Below are 22,015 nucleotides of genomic sequence, written 5' to 3'. Positions count from 1 at the left end.
ATGTGCAGAGTCATAGGAGCACAAGGCAGGATGGGATATTTAAGTAGTAATCTGTAACATGGTACCTTCGTAGCATCACATAAAATGGCTAAGAGGGAGTGGTGGTAAGGGTGGAGGGGATAAAGATGGGGTTTGGAAACAGAATGGTACATTTTAGCCATGTAAGGAAAGGCCTTGTATGGCAAATCAAAGATTCTGGTGACATAGTCCATTGAAAAACTGAGTACTGTGGAAATTAGATCTTAATCAGTTCTGTATGAATTTAGCTATGAACATTTATGCCTAAAATCTGAATAATTATAAAATCTTCTGTTTATTAAAGTTCTGTCTTGATGTAATTATGATCACACAATACAAACTATTGACCTATATCCTTCTTCAGAAATTAGATTTCTGTGAAAAATTAAGGATTTCTGTTTATGTGCATCGTGTGTTTTCTTGTGATCACTGCCTGGTAATTTAGTAGCCAGAGAATAAAGGGCTTTGTCATTGTATAAAGACATCAATATTCATTAAAACAGTTGGGCTGATCTTTGTAGGTATGGTAATGGAAATCTGCAAACTTGTTCAACCAAAGATCAAACAACCTAATTAAATGTTAGTTATTAATAATAATAACCTAATTGTATTTTTTTTGGTGAGAAATAGCAAATGGCAGAGATTCAGAAAAAAAAGGAGAGTGAGCAACATTCACTGAGGAAATTGGTCTTTGTTTTTTACTAATTACTAGATTAGGGAAATGACATTTACTGAGAAAAATAACAGATCATTTAATAACATTGTCAAAAGGCTTTTGAATCTCCAGAGAATTGAAGAAATGAACAAAATGGTCAAAACTGATCTTGGCAGCAAGGACTGTAATACCTGCTAACATTTTTTTGCTAATTGATATGCTACATGAATTCTAAGCAACTGATTAAAAGCAAGAAAAGAAGTGTAATGAGGAAAATACTGTATTTTGCATCATTATTTGTTGCTTAGTTACTTGATATTATTTCCATGAGACGATTATATAGTTTTGATGGGAGCTTAGGTGGGGTAGATATCACTAGGTGTATGCAAGGAAACAATTCAATTTACCCCTTAAATTCAGTCACTTGCCTAGAATAATATGTCACTTTATGAAAATATAATTGTGTAACTTACATAATTACTAATATTAAATTAAGAGTGTAAGAAGCATCTTTTCAACTCTCTATTGTATTTAACAAATATATTTTTTTTAAACTGTTTTTAGAGGTATGTGAAAGTCATTCAGTTGTGTCTGACTCTTTGCAGCCCCGTGGATGGTAGTCTACCAGGTTCCTCTGTCCATGGAATTCTCCAGGCGAGAATACTGGAATGGGTAGCCGTTCCCTTCTCCAGGGGATCCTCCCAACCTAGGGATCTAACCCAGGTTTCCCCCACTGCAGACAGATTCTTTACCACCTGAACCACCAGGGAAGCCTTTTTTGAGGTATATGTCCAGCTTAATTCTTTACATTTGCTTGGAAACATATAACTGTTTAAAATAGGTACAATTATCTCAGATCATCACTAACCTGTAGGTATCTACTTGTTTTGAGTTGAAGGCAGTAGATATGTTAACACTTGTGGTGTCTTCCTTTTATTTAGCATAGTTGACAAAACTAGACATCACTGCCTGCATATACCTTTTCATGTCAAAGTGAAGTTTCAGGAAACTCTTCAGTTATTGCTCCTGAAACTATACTTGAAAATAAACCCTAACGGATAAAGATGATATATTTTCAGCTGTGTTTAAGAATGATCATGCCTCTATCCTGGGTTTCCTAGGTGGTTCAGTGGTAAAGAATCTGCCTGCCAGTTCAGGGGAGGTCAGAGATGCAGTTTCAATCCCTGTGTTGGAAAGATTCCCTGGAGTAGGAAATGGCAGCCTGCTCCTGTATTCTTGCCTGGCAAATTCCATAGACAGAGGAGCCTGGTGGGCTACAGCCCAAGTCAGCTCAAGCCAGACACCTCTGAGAGACTGAGTGCACATGTAGGCAGAGAGCACATGCCTCTATATTTCAAGGGGTGGCAAATCATGGCCCACTGACTAAACTTTGTCTGCTGTGTTTCTGTATATAAAGTTTTGAAGGATTATTGCCACACTCCTTCATTGTCATATCAATTGTAGTTATTTGCATGCTTCAAAGGTAGAGTTGAGTAGTTGGTACAGAGATTATGTGGACTGCAAAGCCTTAAAGTAGTTCCTATTAGACCCTTGCCCCAAAAGTTTGCTGACCCTTGCTTCAGTCTAAGGTTTCCCTAAATATTTCCATACGACAGTTGTTAAAGGGTATTTTAGTGGGTAGGATTAGTCAAAGGTCAAATAGGGAAACAGTTAAACAAATTAAATTTTTCCCTTACTGCAGGATTTCTCAGGGCAATTAATGTGCTAATGCACATTTTGATCCTTTTAGAAGGAAATGTTGTGTTCGTGAAGTCATGAAGTTGCTCAGTCGTGTCTGACTCTTTGTGACCCCATGGACTGTAACCCACCAGGCTTCTCCATCCATGGAATTTTCTAGGCAAGAGCACTGGAGTGGGTGTTAGTATTTCCCAAAATTACTTGACTATTATATCTTTTCCTTGTGGACTCGGTATGGGATTAATGATCTATAAAACACATTTTTACAAATACTCAAAAACATGTTTTCATTGTGTTTTTCTATTTCTAAATTCTTAGTGTTTGAGAGCACTGTCAATTTCTGCTTTTCTTCATAGCTCAGATATTGTAAGAATTACTTAGCTTAATGTAATGTCAACCTGGATCCTACTACTTTAACATGACCCTGGTATGGATTATTTCTATGTCTGACCTCATTTTTACAGGAATATTTTTTCTTTCTTTTGAATAATTTTAAACTTAACTTGAACACAGTGTATATTGAACTGTTATATAGCTGCACGATTTTTTCCCCACATTAGTGAACTTGGAAAATATTTGAAAGACATTGGTATAAATTAGTTGCTCTGGGAAAATTAAATGTGTATCTAGCATCTTCTTCTGGAGAAGGCAATGGCACCCCACTCCAGTACTCTTGCCTGGAAAATCCATGGACAGAGGAGCCTGGTAGGCTGCAGTCCATGGGGTCGCTAAGAGTCGGACACGACTGAGTGACTTCACTTTATTTTTTCACTTTCATGCATTGGAGAAGGAAATGGCAACCCACTCCAGTGTTCTTGCCTGGAGAATCCCAGGGACAGGGGAGCCTGGTGGGCTGCCGTCTATGGGGTCACACAGAGTCGGACACGACTGAAGCGACTTAGCAGCAGCAGTCTCTTCTTCACAGTGGACAGTCAAGTTTACAATTATTTTTCTTTATGTAGAAGTAATCACTGACAAAAAAGGAAGTAAGAAGATCCTGTGTACTGCAGCTAAAATCTGGGGCAGCCAAATAAATAAATATTAAAAAAGAAAAGGAAATGGATGTGGAAAATATGTTCAGTAAAATAATATGATTTCTTTTCTTCTTTTAGTGTAAGAGTTAGTTCATTGAAAAGAATTGATTAAAGATTATGTTTATATATTTCAATTAATCTGATAAAAATTTGGGCTCATATTTATTTCATTTTTCTTTAGTATTGAGATATATGTTTTCTCAGAGCAGAAGATACAATATAAATTGAAGTTTATACATTGGGTCCCTTCAAGCAGACAAAATGAAATGATCATGAAGTTGTAAAGAAGAGTAGTGGATCCAATGTAAGAACATTCTGAGACTTAATCAATTAAATTAGGCCAAGATATTAAAATACAAAATCATTGTATACATTTTTCCATATGCTAAGTCAAGTTCAGTTTCTATCTTTGAACTACTCATCTAAAATTTTAATATTCTATTTACTTAGCTTTCCCATATTATTAGAACCCACTCCGGTATTCTTGCCTGGTGAATCCCACGGACGGAGGAGCCTAGTAGATTACAGTCCATGGGGTCGCAAAGAGTCGGACACAACTGAGCGACTTCACTTTCACTTTTCATTATTAGAACATTTGATTATTGAAATTAAGCTATTATAAAACTATATTTAATTTTTGAATTAATCTAGAAATTGTAGTTGATGGACACTATCAGTTTATTTGCATGATTTATTTATTAATGTTTTTTACAAAATGGACTATAATTCTACTAGGCAGACCTTCTCTGTTTATATTAGCTACTTGGGACCCAGGAGGATCTCACTAATATTTGTTGAATGAATGAATTTTGATGACCTCTTGTACCCTTTTTAATTGACCTAAATAAGGTAGAATTTTAAAGTATACCTTGTTTAGGTTAATGTATCTGTATGTATTGATTTGATTTTGTGATCATTCTAAAACACAGGTTGGCCAAGTAGGGCCTGCAGACAAAATATGGCCCACTGCCAGTTTTGTCAGGCCTGTTGATTTTATACTTTTAAGTCTTGAAAAAAAAATTAAAAGATGAGTAGAATATCAGGATATGTGAAAATTATAGGAAATTAAGATTTCATGGTCTGTAAATCGTTTTATTGGAATACAGAAAATTTTCATCAATTCCTTATCATCTATGGCTATCTTGCACTAAGTGGCAGGTTTATATAGTTGCAACAAAGATTGTATGGCCCTCAAATCCTAAGATATTGATTACTTGTTCCTTTAAAAAAAATTGCTGACATTTACAATAAACAAAACAAATAAAAGGAGAGACCTTAAGTAGTTCAACTTGATTTCAATTTTGAGAGAATCCAACTAATTGATCACATGCATGTTTTAGTCCTCCATTTTACTATAAATTGTATTTAGATAATTTAGTATCATCAAGATTTTAAAGGTATAAGCTATGTACTTTTTTAAACTGTTTTCTTTAAGAAAGTGAATTAGTATTGATAAAATGTACACATTGCTCAACATCAAATTAAATAATTCTTATTTCAGAGTTTTGTATTCCACTGACTTTCATATATTTATCCAAAATGACTCATATACGTATGTAGCTATGGATTATTTGATGGTAAAGCATTTAAAGCACGAATTCTAAATTCAGGCATTTTGGAAATATAATTATTCTACTACAGAATATTCTTTTCTTTTTTCCTTATGTATCTCTTTTCCCTTCTCTATTGCAGTTCTCAAGCTTTAGATCAGCAACTGCCACAATTCGAAAAAAATTCTGGATAATAATTATGATAATACTAATAATAACCCTTTATATTTGATAGTGTATTGTATTTTAATTTTTCAAAAAACTTTATCATACATCATGGAAATCCACTGAACTTAGTCTAAAACCTTACAGTTTAAAGCATGGTATCTTTCACTCTTGAAATTGGTATGAGGACAGGTATAATCAAGGTGAAGAAATTTTTAATCCTACTTTTTCCCCCCTAGTCCATTACTTCCTGTACTAATATCAAAAACTGTTGACATGAATAGATAAGTAGAAGATGAAATGCTGTTTTTTGATTTTAATACATAAAAACAGCATAGATATTTGGAATTAAAGTTTTAAAAACTTATTCTATAGAGGAATTCCTCAAACTACATATCCTTATACTTCCATTTTTGAGTGGAATAAATAGACATATACTAGCTATGATTAAATTCATCATGAAATTGTTTATTAGATCCAGCCACATGCAATCTCTCACTTGCTGAGTATTTTTCATAACCACTCCCACATTTTTTTCTCAGTAGGCAATGTGTTAACAGGCTAAAATGTTATAATAAAGATAATCCAAAATAGTGATTTAAAATGATCAGTTCAGTTCAGTTACTCAGTCCTGTCTGACTCTTTGCAGCCACATGGACTGCAGCACGCCAGGCCTCCCTGTCCATCACCAGCTCTTGGAGTTTACTCAAACTCATGTCCATTGAGTTGGTGATGCCATCCAACTATCTCATCCTCTGTCCTTCCCTTCTCCTCCTGCCTTCAATCTTTCCCAGGATCAGGGTCTTTTCAAATGAGTCAGTTCTTCACATCAGGTGGCCAAAGTATTGGAGTTTCAGCTTCAGCATCAGTCCTTCCAATGAATATTCAGGACTGATTTCCTTTAGGATGGACAGTCCAAGGGACTCTGAAGAGTCTCCTCCAACACCATAGTTCAAAAACATCAATTCTTTGGTGCTCCGGTTTCTTTATAGTCCAATTCTCACATCCATACATGACTACTGGAAAATCCATAGCTTTGACTAGATGGACCTTTGTTGGCAAAGTAATGTCTCTGCTTTTTAATATGCTGCCTAGGTTGGTAATAACTTTCCTTCTAAGGAGCAAGTGTCTTTTCATTTCATGGCTACAGTCACCATATGAAGTGACTTGGAGCCCCCCAAAATAAAGTCTGTCACTGTTTCCATTGTTTCCCCATCTATTTGCCATGAAGTGGTGGGACCAGATGCCATGATCTTAGCTTTTTGAATGTTGAGTTTTAAGCCAGGTTTTTCACTCTCCTCTTTCACTTTCATCAAGAGGCTCTTTAGTTGTTCTTCACTTTCTGCCATGAGGGTGGTGTCATCTGCATATCTGAGGTTATTGATACTTCTCCCAGCAATCTTGATTCCAGCTTGTGCTTCATCCAGCCCGGTATTTCTCATGATGTACTCTGCATGTAAGTTAAATAAGCAGGGTGAAAATATACAGCCTTGACGTACATACTCATTTCCTCATTTGGAACCAGTCTGTTGTTCCATGCCCAGTCCTAACTGTTGCTTCCTGACTTGCATACAGATTCCTAAGGAGGCAGGTCAGGTGGTTTGTTATTCCCATCCCTTTAAGAATTTAAAATGATAGAATTGTCTATTTCTCTCAGAACAATCTACAGTTTTGTGATCTAAAGCTGGTAATGATCCCAGTGAATTTAAGATTTTTGCCTCCTGGTGGAGAGAATTCAGAGTTAAAAAAGTAAAATAAGGATTTATTTAAACAAGGATACACTCTCAGAGGGTTTCTCTGGTGACTTAGATCGTTAGGTTTCTGCCTGCAATGCAGGAGACTTGGATTCAATCCTCGGATCAGGAAAATCCCTTGGAGAAGGGAATGGTTATCAACTCCAGTACTCTTGCCGGGAGAATTCCATGGACAGAGGAGCCTGGTGGGCTCCTTTGAGATCCATGGGGTCTCAAAGAGTCAGACACGATGAGTGATTAATATTTTTACTTTTTCACTTTTCACACTCTCAGAACAGACAGGTGAGTAGTTGCTGCCCTGGGTTTCTTTGGCAAGCCAGTTGTGTTGTTGTTCAGCTGCTAAGTCATGTCTTACTTTTTTGCAGCCCCATTGACTGCAGCATGTCAGGCTTCCTCTCCTAGGACTCTGCCAGTCCTTCACTATCTCTCAGAGTTCACTCAAATTCATGTCCACTGAGTCTGTGATTCTATCTAATCATCTCACCCTCTGCTGCCCCCTTCCCCTTTGCCTCTAATGTTTCCCAGTGTCAGTGTCTTTTCTAATGAGTCAGCTCTTGGTACCAGGTGGCCAGAGTACTGGAACTTCAGCCTCAGCATCAGTCCTTTCAAAGAATATTCAGGTTGATTTCCTTTATGATTGAATGGTTTGATGGACATACAAATGAATGAGTGGAATATTCACTGGGGAGAGGAATTTGGGGGATGTATTCCCTGATTTTCATCCCAGCTTCATCTTCCAGAGGGGAGGAGGGTTTTTTGTCATTTATTTAGCTTAGATCAGAAGTGTCATGGTGTCTGGTACATGATGGGTACTTCTTATCTGCAAGTCTAAGTTTATTGTAATGAGAGCACAATGAGCAACAGGTTACAGCCATGTGCAGGAGACTCCCACCTTTCTCTGCATTTCTTTGTCTGTTCCCAGAACACTTATCTCCCAAAGTGTGTGGTTTCCTGTCAGTCTGGAGGTTCCTGCTTTTCTTTGTCTGCCCATGGACCCCAGCTGTTTACAAGATGTGTGATTTCCTGCCACCTGGTCCTTGCACCCATTTCTCTTCCCATATCTAGTTACCTGCCTGTTACAACAGTAAGATGCGGCCACTATCAACCCATAATTGTCTTCTTGGGGTCCTTGGTGACTGCTCCAGTTGTTATGATTTCCCAATCATTGAAAACAAAGAGCCTGGAAATACATATATCCTCCTTTTTAGAAGAAGACTCTCATCCTATTGGGCTTCCCAGGTGGCTCAGATGGTAAAGAATCTCCTGTGATGCAGGAGACCAGGGTTCAATCCCTGAGACAAGAAGATCCCCTGGAGAAGGGAATTGCAACCCACTCCAGCATTCTTGCCTGGAGAATCCCATGGATAGATGAGCCTGGAGGGCTACAATTCATGGAGTGGCAAAAAATTGGACACAGCTAAGTGACTAACTCTTTCACTTTCAACTCATCCTTTTACTTAGAATCTAGGCAATTTAGTCAAATGACCATACTAACTGTAGAATGCATCTATTCTATATATAGAGAGTATAAACAAAAGGATGTTTGCCAGATTAATTTAGTCTTATCAAAAAAGAGAGAGTAGATGATATTGATGCTGCTGCTGCTGCTAAGTCGCTTCAGTCGTGTCCAACTCTGTGCGACCCCAGAGACGGCAGCCCACGAGGCTCCCCTGTCCCTGAGATTCTCCAGGCAAGAACACTGGAGTGGGTTGCCATTGCCTTCTCCAATGCAGGAAAGTGAAAAGTGAAAGTGAAGTCGCTGAATCTTGTCTGACTCTTAGTGACCCCATGGACTGCGACCCACCAGGCTCCGCCATCCATGGGATTTTCCAGGCAAGAGTACTGGAGTGGGTGCCATTGCCTTCTCCGATGATATTGATAGATAACTAACAATCTTTGTTGCAGTACTGTTGCTACCCATTTCATCTATGTATATTGATTAATCAATTAAAATCAATTAATATCAAGTGTATATATTTGAAAAGACCCTGATGCTGGGAAAGATTTAGGGCAGGAGGAAAAGTGGATGACAGAGGATGAGATGGTTAGATGGCATCACTGACTCAACGGACATGGTTTTGGGTGGACTCCGGGAATTGGTTATGGACAAGGAGGCCTGGCGTGCTACAGTTCATGGGGTCACAAAGAGTCAGACACGACTGAGCAACTACACTGAACTGAACTGATATATGTCAAATATATATTACAATTAAGAATACATAATATATGGTGAGGGTGGTTTAGTTGCTAAGTCGTGTCTGACTCTTGCGATCTCATGGACTGTAGCCTACCAGGCTCACCTCTGCATGGGATTATCCAAGCAAGAATACTGGAGTGGGTTGCCATTTTCTTCTCCAATATAATATATATCAAAGTATAATTATATATCAGGGGCTTCCCCAGTGGCTCAGTGGTAAAGAATCTGCCTACAATGCAGGAGACACAGGAGATGTGGGTTCCTCCTCCTGGGTCATGAAGGACCCCTGAAGGAGGAAAGGGCAACCCACTCAAGTATTCTTGCCAGGAAAATCCCATAGAGAGAGGAGCCGCATGGGCTACAGTCTATGGGGTCAGAGATAGTTGGACATGATTGAGTGAGCACAAAATTACATATCAAAATATATATTGATTAATCATTACATATGGACATAGATATAGATGTTTCTTTCTTTTACAAGATAAAAGCTGTTTAGATATAACTTTGCTCAGGTTGATTTGTTTTTCTGATACCAATATTTCTACAATAGTGCACATAAACCACTGAAAATCCCTAAACACTCTTTCTATAAACTATTAAGTGACCATTTCTTAACTTTAAGCTATTACTTATGGGACTGATTTGAATAGAGAACATTCAGACTACCAAGGATCCATGATTTTAGGCCAGCTTTCTATGAATTTACAGATATGCAAGAAGAAAGCTGTAGGTTAGAGGTTTTTTAGTGAAAAAATTTAGAAATTCTCAAAGTAAAAAACATCTTAAAAATATAGTTATTAAGGAACTCTTACTTACAATATATTGCTAAATTCAATGTAAAAATTCAACACAGTTAATTTTATATTATAAACAACCTAGTTTAAAGTTTTTTGATAAAGGGTTGAAGGTTCTGTAGAAAAGTAGTGATGTAATTCTATTGCATTTATTTTCAGCTGTTATTTAAAAGCTGGCTTGCAATATTTAGAAAATGTAAGATATTATGTGTATAATTAATACACATTTTAAGTGGCATTTTAGTCATTTTTAAGGATAAACTCAGTTAGTAGAACTCATTAATTTCTAAATTTTACATGATTTGCCTGGCTATGTCTTTTTCTTGGATGAGTAGTTCCTCCAGTAAGTACCCTAATATAAGACTGTCTCTTGAATTTTTAAACTGACGTATTAAAAGAAAAGGCCTGAGTGAGAAAAATCATACAATTACAAAGCCATCCTTTCCACTTAGTATTAAGCTAACAATGTAAGCCTAATATTTAATGTTATTAACAATGCCCAAAGTCAAAGGTTTGTGATTAAAAGAAGGATACAATAGGACTGCCATATTTAAAACATCATTTAATTTTTTAAAAAAAGAATGCAAATCAAAGACCAGAATTAAAGCCCAAGAGAAAATTTTATTTAAGCATATTTGAATTTCTATTCAGTTCCAGTTAACCCTCAGGATTTTTTCTCCTCTTCTGATAAACTTTTGCCCTCTAGCCTGCTGTGAGAAGAACAATGAAGCAGCCACCAATGTTCCCTAAACTCTGTAAGTGACTCTTCCTGAGTTATTATCCTTCAGCTTCTATACAGAGCATGAAAAATCTCCTTTCTACCTCTCCCACCAGGAATCCCGTGCAAAACATTGCTCTCGATGTCTTGTAGAGCGGAAATCAAGAAACATAGGGCCCATCTGTGTACATCTTGCTTGCTGAATGAAAAACATTATCACTATTATAAATTAACGAGAATCTTTTATCTGGCCAAGGCTCTTTTCCCATACAATGTGAGTAATGGGGCAAAGATCTAAGACTTACATGAAATGACTGCCCCCAATCTGGCCCCTTCCAGTGTGAAAGAAGAATGGGTATCTGGAAAATTTTCAGGGACTTACTTAGGCCATGAATCTGCTTCCTGTGCTGCTGAAACCTTTGTGCTTTACATTTTCAGCTTTTCATCAAAAGGAGAAGAAAGGCAAAAAAAGAAGAAAAGATCCAAAGCAGCAATTTAAATTTCAGGATTGAAGATTTGATACTGACTTTTTTTTTCTTCTTTCCCTTCCTTTTTTGTCAAGAAGCCAAATTCTCATTTTCATGTGTAGTTTCTCTGCTCCTTTGTCAACTCATTAGATGGTGAATCCAGAGTAGATTTTCATCTAGGACCCAAGCTTCAAATCCCAGGGATATCATTGATTCTACATAGTGATAAAACCATTATCCAAACTCTGCATACTGCCTTCTAATTAGCTGGCACTCTCCTTAGGAAATCCAGGGCTTTGCTAGATACCACTGGTCTTAGAGTCCTAGTACAGTATTGATTAGCACATGGAATGATTCATTATTTGATCCAAATTAAAATGTTATGAATCAAAAAAAAAAAAAAAAAAACTGAAGGAGGGATATGTATTTAACCTGCTTACTAGCAAAGGTGCAGGTTTTACAGATGACCTACTAGATATCTTCCGTGAAAAATACTTTTCCACTTCATCTTACATCTTCTACCAACTTGTTTCCATCTTTAATTAGCCAAATTCCCATCCTGACCTTGCTTTTTTACCTCTGTTTACCTACTCTGGATATATCATTTTTTCCCTGTTGCAATCAACCCTTGCAACCACCTCCTAATTAACATGTGGTAGTTCCCTTCAATAAAAGCATGTATTTACTAAATTATACACAGGCATTTTGCCCTATAAATTTCCAAAGTGACAAAGAGTCTCTAGTATCTGTCACATATATGACAGTAAAGTTATTAAAATTGGTACATTATCTATGATGTAGCTCTAGAAATCATGAATATTTACTTACTTCATGCTAAAAATTTCTGAGGATAAGCCCATATTGTTTTGCTATTTGGAAAGAGAGGCACCAATAGATAATCTGGTATTTCTCTCCCCACTTCCTATATTTCTTATTTTCCAGCTCCATCTTTCTCTATTTTCAATTGAAATAGAAGTGAAAAGGTTAAGAAAAGTTCATTTACTAAATCTATAACTTTGCATGCATTTCTCCTTTCAACAACAGGTCATTGATTTATAGAAAAGCATCTGTAACTGTATCTGTAACACTTTTGCACCATGATTTTGGCTCAGAAACTATAGCTTTCATAAAAGTAAATTATTAAATGGCAGAATTTGAAACAGTGTTGCTTGATTAGTGAATGTGGTACACGTTGAGTTAGTTTTCGATACCAGTGCTTTTACTAGATAGAAATGAACATCCCTAACCACTCCTTGTGGTAGAACCATAAGCAAATATAGTATAATATAGTATAATTGTCATTTGGCATGATAGCTCTGTGATCTGTTACTTCCTGGTTGCACACATTTGGTTTCAGCATAATTCTCTGTGTTATTTTCTTTAACTTCCAAAGTGTGAGGGACCCAAATTTAAAAGACAGGTAATCGAAGAATTGATGCTTTTGAAGTATGGTGTTGGAGAAGACTCTTGAGAGTCCCTTGGACTGCAAAGACATCCAACCAGTCCATCCTAAAGGAGATCTGTCCTGGGTGTTTATTGTAAGGACTGATGTTGAAGCTGAAACTCCAATACTTTGGCCACCTGATGCGAAGAGCTGACTCATTTGAAAAGACCCTGATTCTGGGAAAGACTGAGGGCAGGAGGAGAAGGGAAGGACAGAGGATGAGATGGTTGGATGGCATCACTGATTCAGTGGACATGGGTTTGGGTGAACTCCGGGAGTTGATGATGGACAGGGAGGCCCGGAGTGCTGCAGTTCATGGGGTCACAAAGAGTTGGACATGACTGAGTGACTGAACTGAACTGAACTGAACCCAAGGATAGAATAACCAAAAGGCTTTAAAAAGGAAGATGATTTCCATACAGCAAACTCTAAGTGTGAAACTACATTCAAGACCCATCCAGATACTCCTGTTGCCCATCTTATTCACATCAAAACCAAGCTCTTCAGTCAATGACAGACTTTTGGTTGCAAATATTAACCTACCCTGGACTTCCCAGATGGCTCTAATGATAAAGAATCTGCCTGTCAATATAGGAGATGCAAGAGACATAGGTTTGATATCTGAGTGGGGAAAATTCCCTGGAGTAGGAAATTACAACGCTGCTCCAGTGTTCTTGCCTGGAAAATTCCATGGACAGAGAAGCCTGGCAGGCTATACTCCATGGAGTCACAAGAGTTGAACATGACTGAACACACACATGCATGCTGCTGCTGCTAAGTCGCTTCAGTCCTGTCCGACTGTGTGCGACCCCAGAGACGGCAGCCCACCAGGCTCCCCCGTCCCTGGGATTCTCCAGGCAAGAACACTGGAGTGGGTTACACACATACATACAAACACATTAACCTGCCCTGCAAAGCTTGAAATGAATACTTGGTGAAACTCAAAGCATGTTCCTTTTCTGGGTGAAAACTTGTGGTGATTTGTTTCATTCTTTCACTACTAATATAAAACTCAGTTTTAAACACATTTTTAGGATAAAACATACATTTTAGCAAAAATAAATAATGCTAACACTTGAAAGACATAAACTCCCTACTTAAAACATTTAGGCTGTTTTTAAAATTATGGCATTTTAATTAAATGAAAAGTGGCAGAAGAAGCAGTAATGTGATAAAAGTATAGTTGGCAAATTTTTATTTGTGTGAAGCAATGAAAAAAATTCTAACTTTGCTCATATTCTACGATTACTTCTGACTTACTTCTAATTAAGACATAAGCTAAATATATGAAACAATTCAGAATAAAATGTGAAATTGTGTTGCAAAATTAAATGTCTCTCTTTTAGGCTAATAAGCTTGCCATACAATTAGATTAAAAATGAATACCACATATATGATATCTATTTCTAGACTTATTTCCAAGCAAGAATCCCAAGATAAATCTTATAAACATAATTAAAATATACATTGCCCAGGGTACACAAGAGAAAATGAAAATCTATTAGTTGCTAAAGATTTTAAAGTCTCATGTATCTCTGGAAAGGGAATTCTATAGCTTTGAATCATTTATCACTTTAGGAAAAAAAATATGTATTGACAAAACTTACTTGATATTAGAAACTTTCCAGAAAGAATTTTATTAAATAAAATGGAGAGTAAGGAGTCTTTGAAAATTATATATGCTTCCTAACTCAAATAAGCAGCCAATAAAACTATACAAACATGGGATAAGTGAGATTTGGTTTACTTTAATTACCATTATTCATACTTGGATAGGAGATTAATGGGTGATATTGGTATTATTGGGAAATACTGGAGGGATGATGAAAAATACCTGAAGTCCAAATTAATAAATTTGATTTTTCTATAAAATAATCCAGAAATATATGTGTGAAATTTATTTGCCCTGGAAACTTAGGCTAAATATTAAGTATTTTTAAAGTCTCATAAAATGCATTTTAATGTCTCCTTAACAGATTTTTTTTTTCTGAAAACACACACACACATAGCCCTTAAATACTTTAATGAAGAAAAAAATCATAGAGTTAGAAAAGTTTGTTATCTTTGTCTAGCAGATAATTTGTGTGGTGTTTTCTTCTCATCAGCAAGTGAGCAGTGTAGCTGAGTTTTGAAGAATCCAGCTAAACCCCACAAATAATTAGATAAGAACAATAATAATGCCTTGCTCAGATGCATATGTATTCAGCATCTACTGTGTATTAAATGGTAAACACATTGTCCCTTCCTGCCCAGAATACAGACAAACTCTGATTGAAACATGGTCAAAACCAATATTTCATGAAATCATTGAATGAAAAATCGGTCTTACAACACAAGTTATATTTCAGCACCTTCTTTTAGTAATAAGAGATACCTTCCAAATGAGGTATTTTTATTTTTATTGATGTAACGTACACAACATCCTTCTAAAGAATTATGTTATTTATTTTTGTTAGGATTCTTAGGCAATAGATCTAAACACAAAGAAAGAAATTGTGCCCCTATATGGCATTCTGCAAAGCACTAGAATTGGAGACAGATGCTCTGAATTAGTGATCCACAATGGCCACTTACTTCTGTGTGCTGTTAGGCAAACAACTTAACCTCTAGTTATGAGGTTCCTCATCCTTCAAATGAAGATGTGTAATTTACCTCACAGGGTTGTTGTAAAGAGTCATTGAGAACACATATGTTAGAGCATTTTGCAAACTGTAAGACACTATTAGAATGTGAAATATTTTAAGTATCTTGCTTGTGAACATGTGAAAGATTCCCAACATTTATGGGGAAATGTGTTGTCTTTTCTGAGATAAGGATGTGTTGAGAAGGGAGTTACGAGGCTTTGCCAGTTCTGTAACTGGAAACTTGGGTTGTGAGCCAAGACTTCTGACTAAGGGAGTGACAAATGTGAAAGCAGCAACTGGCAAGAAAAAGACGAAATATAGTGATGAGATTCTATTTTATTGTTGATAGAATATCATTTTCTTGGGAATTAGATTCATTTTTCTCTCTACTCTTTGTATGCTATATTCTCATAGAACAGGTACTTACAAAAATAGGCTAAATTATGAGGATCTCATTCTGGGCCATGACAACTTACAAGGAATGTGGAAAAGTTGGAGAGATTTCTAAGGAGAGTCATAAATACAATGAAAAGTTTTGGGCATTGTACCTGTGGGGAAAAGTTTCTGGAATTATTCATATTGCTAAGGATAAGGCTAAATATAGAAATGTGGGAATGTGTAATATACTAGGAATAAAAGAATATCTGTTTGGTATGTCTAAGGAAAATCCAAACGGAACTGAGTTTAAGCTATAGGATAACACATTTAAATTAGTAACCAAGATGAATTTCCTGACTGTGGGGGTTGTTGGGCATTCAAGGACTTGCTGGAATCTCCTTAGCACATCTTTGAAAAAGTGTTTTCATTAAAATAGAATGGTGTAGGTGTTGACCTTCCTGATTGTAGGACAACGGATCAGAGTACTTTAAACAGGGCTTCCCTGATGGCTTCCCACTCCAGTATTCTTGCCTGGGAAATCCCATGGACAGAGGAGCCTGGCAGGCTACACTCCATGGAGTCATAAAGAGTCAGACATGTCAGTGACTAATCAGCAAAAGGCTCACCTCCACTCTGTTTTCCTTGGTGCCTGCTGCAAACAGCATGACAAGATACCAGGGATGGCTGAGTCACAAGTTGGAAGGAGAAGGCCACCTGCTAGCCAGGAGCATCTAGTTCAACTTGTTCTGTGAGGAAAAACAAAAACAAAACCAAACCTCTATTTTATTTGAATCATCCACAATTTTTATATTTGCTTCTTCTGCAGGTTTGGATGGGACAGTGACCAGCCAGGCCCATCTTAATGAGTTTATTTCTTCTCAGATCTTGGTCAAATGCTTTTCTTTTCCTTGCTTCAATTTCTCTTTCATATAATAGAACAATAAACTCATTTTCCTTTTTTCCTGTTTTGAGAATGATAAATGACATTGCATCTTAAATTGTATTTTTATTATTTAACCTAAAGCATGAAAATATTTTTCCAGTGGTAGAATAATTACATTAGAATGTATTTGTTGCAATATGGAGATATATAACCTATTTTGCTCTATCTTAAAGAAAAACAAAAGAAAAAGCTTTAAAATATAGGAAGAAGGCCAACAAATTACTACAAAGGATTATTTGCAAATGAATTCTTCTAACAAACTCTGTTAAAAATACGATATCTTCTTTTACTGAAAAGATTTGCTTCAGTATCCTCTATAATGGTTATTCATGAAAAGCTCTATCTGTCTGTGAGAATTTTACATTTCATTCTTTTCCACCAGGGACCAGTACAACTAATACTTTTACAGAGAAAAACCTATTTACATGATATTTAACTATGTTTTTATGAAATTGAAATACAAACCAAAGGAGGTTTAATGAACTTTTAAATTGTTCTTCCTGTCTATGAACATTGGAGGTCACAAATACGTAGATAGAGTTGTATGCTATTTAGTGGAAGAGATTACTCAGAATGTGTCTTCCATATCCTACTTTTGAGGATTTTGAAAATTGGTAATAGAAATTAAATAAATGCAGGTCTACATCTAGTTCTAGATAAAGACATGGAAATCTGTCTTTAAATTAAGTAACTGTTAGTCTCTCAGTCGTGCCTGACTCTTTGCAACGCCATGGACTGCAGCCCACCAGGCACCTCTGTCCATGAGATTTTCCCGGCAAGGATACTGGAGTGGGTCGCCATTTCCTTCCCCGGGGGATCTTCCCAACCCAGGGATCGAACCTGGGTCTCCTGCACTGCAGGCAGATTCTTTACCAACTGAGCTACAAGGGAAGCCTGTCTTAAAAGTAAAGGACATCATCAGTCAACTGTTCTTGTCTTCTGGCTCCTTACCCTAGTTTTATTTGAAACCAAATAATTCATTTATTTGCATATAAGATTGTGCACTATTTTTAGCTTACACTTTGTAGCTAGAATACCTAAGTTTAAATTCTGGCTCTGCTGTTTACTGACTTCTGGCCCTCAGGCAGAATTTCACTTCACCTTTCTGTTCTCATGTCCTTCATTTTTTGAAATGAGGCTCATAATAATAACTCTATTATATAGTTTCATGTAAAATAATAATCAGAGCCTAGTACACCATAAACAATCAAGAAGTCATAACTATGTTCAGTAAAAATTTACTGATCATCTGCTATACCCAAACAATAATATATTTAACCTCATTTTATGTCAGACAATGCACCTGACACTTTAAAAGCTGTCTCATAGAGGACTTTCCTGGTGGTCCAGTGGTTAAGAATCTGCCTTCCAGTGCAGGGATGTGGGTTCAATCCCTGGTTGGGGAACTAAGATTCCACATGCAACTAAGCCTGCACCCTGAAACTGTAGAGCTCTGTACCACAACTACAGAGCCCACAACTGGAGGGAAATCTGTGCACCACAAAGAAAGATTCTACATGCCACAGTGAAGATCCTGAGTGCCACAACTAAGATCTGATGCAGCCAAAAATAAATAAATATATTTTAAAAAGGCTATGTCATAAAGGGAACTCTCCTACACTGCTTGGTGGGAATGTACATTGGTATAGCCACTATGAAGAACAGTATGGGGGTTTCGCAAAGAACTGAAAATAGAACTACCATATGACTCTGGAGTAGGAAATGGCAACCCACTCCATTGTTTTTCATTTATTTTATTTATTTTAATTGGAGGCTAATTACTTTACAATATTGTAGTGGTTTTGCCATACATTGACATGAATCAGCCATGGGTTTACATGTGTTCCCCATCCTGAAACTCTCTCCCACCTCCCTCCCAATCCCATCCCTCTGGGTCATCCCAGTGCACCAGCCCTGAGCACCCTGTCTCATACTTCGAACCTGGACTGGGGATCTATTTCACATATGATAACATACATGTTTCAATGCTATTCTCTCAAATCATCCCACCCTCGCCTTCTCCCACAGAGTCCAAAAGACTGTTCTATACATCTGTGTCTCTTTTGCTGTCTCACATATAGGGTTATCATTACCATCTTTCTAAATTCCATATATATGCTTTATTATACTGTATTGGTGTTTTTCTTTCTGACTTACTTCACTCTGTATAATAGGCTGCAGTTTCATCCACCTCATTAGAACTAATTCAAATGTATTTTTTTTAATGGCTGAGTAATATTCCATTGTGTATATGTACCATAGCTCTCTTATCCATTCGTCTGCTGATGGACATCTAGGTTGCTTCCATGTCCCGACTATTGTAAACAGTGCTGTGATGAACACTGGGGTACACATGTCTCTTTCAATACTGGTTTCCTTGGCGTGTATGCCCAGGGGTGGGATTGCCAGGTCATATGGTAGTCCTATTTCCGGTTTTTTAAGGAATCTCCACACTGTTCTCCATAGTGGCTGTACTAGTTTGCATTCCCACCAACAGTCTAAGAGGGTTCCATTTTCTCCACACCCTCTCCAGCATTAATTGCTTGTAGACTTTTGGATAGCAGCCATTCTGACTGGCATGAGATGGTACCTCATTGTGGTTTGGATTTGCATTTCTCTCATAATGAGTGATGTTGAGCATCTTTTCATGTGTTTGTTAGCCATCTGTATGTCTTCTTTGGAGAAATGTCTGTTTAGTTCTTTGACCCATTTTTTGATTGGGTCATTTATTTTTCTGAAATTGAGCTGCAGGAGCTGCTTGTATATTTTTGAGATTTATTCTTTGTCAGTGGCTTTGTTTGCTATTATTTTCTCCCATTCTGAAGGCTGTCTTTTCACTTTGCTTAGAGTTTCCTTTGTTGTGCCAAAGCTTTTAAGTTTAATTAGGTCCCATTTGTTTATTTTTGTTTTTATTTCCAATACTCTGGGAGGTGGGTCATAGAGGATTGTGCTGTGATTTATGTCAGAGAGAGTTTTGCCTATGTTTTCCTCTAGGAGTTTTATAGTTTCTGGTCTTACATTTATATCTTTAATCCATTTTGAGTTTATTATTGTGTATGGTGTTAGAAAGTATTCTAGTTTCATTCTTTTACAAGTGGTTGACCAGTTTTCCCAGCACCACTTGTTAAAGAGATTATCTTTTCTCAATTGTATATTCTTGCCTTCTTTGTCAAAGATAAAGTATCCATAGGTGCATGGATTTATATCTGGGCTTCTATTTTGTTCCATTGATCTATATTTCTGTCTTTGTGCCAGTACCATACTGTCTTGATGACTGTAGCTTTGTAGTATAGCCTGAAATCAGGCAGGTTGATTCCTCCAGTTCCATTCTTCTTTCTCAAGATTGCTTTGGCTATTTGAGGTTTTTTGTATTTCTATACAAATTTTGAAATTATTTGTAGTTCTGTGGAAAAATACCTTTGGCAGCTTGATAGGGATTGCATGAAATCTATAGATTGCTTTGGGTAGTATACTCATTTTCATTATATTGATTCTTCCAATCCATGAACATGGTATATTTCTCCATCAATTTGTGTCCTCTTTGATTTCTTTCATTAGTGTTTTATAGTTTTCTATATATAGGTCTTTTGTTTCTTTAGGTAGATATATTTCTAAGTATTTTATTCTTTTCATTGCAATGGTGAATGGAATTGTTTCCTTAATTTCTCTTTCTGTTTTCTCATTGTTCGTATATAGGAATGCAAGGGACTTCTCTGTGTTAATTTTATATCCTGCAACTTTACTATATTCATTGTTTATCTCTAGTAATTTTCTGGTGGAGTCTTTAGGGTTTTCTATGTAGAGGATCATGTCATCTGCAAATAGTGAGAGTTTTACTTGTTCTTTTCCAATATGGATTCCTTTTATTTCTTTTTCTGCTCTGATTGCTGTGGCTAAAACTTCCAAAACCATGTTGAATAGTAGTGGTGAGAGGAGGCACCCTTGTCTTGTTCCTGACTTTAGGGGAAATGTTTTCAATTTTTCACCATTGAGGATAATGTTTGCTGTGGGTTTGTCATATATAGCTTTTATTATGTTGAGGTATGTTCCTTCTATTCCTGCTTTCTGGAGAGTTTTTATCATAAATGGATGTTGAATTTTGTCAAAGGCTTTCTCAGCATCAATTAAGATAATCATATGGTTTTTATCTTTCAATTAGTTAATGTGGTACATTACATTGATTGATTTGCAGATATTGAAGAATCCTTGCATCCCTGGGATAAAGCCCACTTGGTCATGAAGTGTGATATTTTTAATATGTTGTTGGATTCTGATTGCTAGAATTTTGTTAAGGATTTTTGCATCTATGTTCATCAGTGATATAGGCCTGTAGTTTTCCTTTTTTGGCATCTTTGTCTGGTTTTGGTATTAGGATGATTGTGGCCTCATAGAATAAGTTTGGAAGTTTATCTTCCTCTGCAATTTTCTGGAAGAGTTTGAGTAGGATAGGTGTTAGCTCTTCTCTAAATTTTTGGTAGAATTCATCTGCGAAGCCGTCTGGTCCTGGGCTTTTGTTTGCTGAAAGATTTCTGTGTACAGGTTCAATTTTCATGCTTGTGATGGGTCTGTTAAGGTTTTCTATTTCTTCCTGGTTCTGTTTTGGAAAGTTATACCTTTCTAAGAATTTTTCCATTTCTTCCAAGTTGTCCATTTTATTGGCATATAGTTGCTGATAGTAGTCTCTCTCTCTCTTTTTTTTTTATTTTAGAGCAAGCTTTTTATTTATTTATTTTTTATCTTTTTGAATTTTATTTTATTTTTAAACTTTACCATATTGTATTAGTTTTGCCAAATATTAGTAGTCTCTTATGATCCTTTGTATTTCTGTGTTGTCTGTTGTGATTTCTCCATTTTCATTTCCAATTTTGTTGATTTGATTCTTCCCTCTTTTTTTCTTGATGAGGCTGGCTAATGGTTTGTCAATTTTATTTATCTTCTCAAAGAACCAGCTTTTAACTTTGTTGATTTTTGCTATGGTCTCTTTTGTTTCCTTTGCATTTATTTCCGCCCTAATTTTTAAGATTTCTTTCCTTCTACTAACCCTTGGGTTCTTCTTTTGTTCCTTTTCTAGTTGCTTTAGGTGTAGAGTTAGGTTGTTTATTGGACTTTTTTCTTGTTTCTTGAGGTAAGCCTGTATTGCTATAAACCTTCCCCTTAGCATTACTTTTACAGTGTCCCACAGGTTTTGGGTTGTTGTGTTTTCATTTTCATTCATTTCTATGCATATTTTTATTTCTTTTTTGATTTCTTCTGTAATTTCTTGGTTATTCAGCAGCGTGTTGTTCAGCCTCCATATGTTGGAATTTTTAGTAGTTTTTCTCCTGTAATTGACATCTAACCTTACTGCATTGTGGTCAGAAAATATGCTTGGAATGATTTCAATTTTTTTAAATTTACAAAGGCTAGATTTATGGCCCAGAATGTGATCTATCCTGGAGAAGCTTCCATGTGCACTTGAGAAAAAGGTGAAATTGATTGTTTTGGGGTGAAATGTCCTATAGATATCGATTAGGTCTAACTGGTCCATTGTATCATTTAAAGTTTGTGTTTCCTTGTTAATATTCTGTTTAGTTGAT

The sequence above is a fragment of the Bos mutus genome, chromosome 3, assembly GCF_027580195.1.
Source record: "Bos mutus isolate GX-2022 chromosome 3, NWIPB_WYAK_1.1, whole genome shotgun sequence".
Taxonomy (NCBI): Eukaryota; Metazoa; Chordata; class Mammalia; order Artiodactyla; family Bovidae; genus Bos; species Bos mutus.
This window is presented reverse-complemented; position numbering follows the sequence as displayed.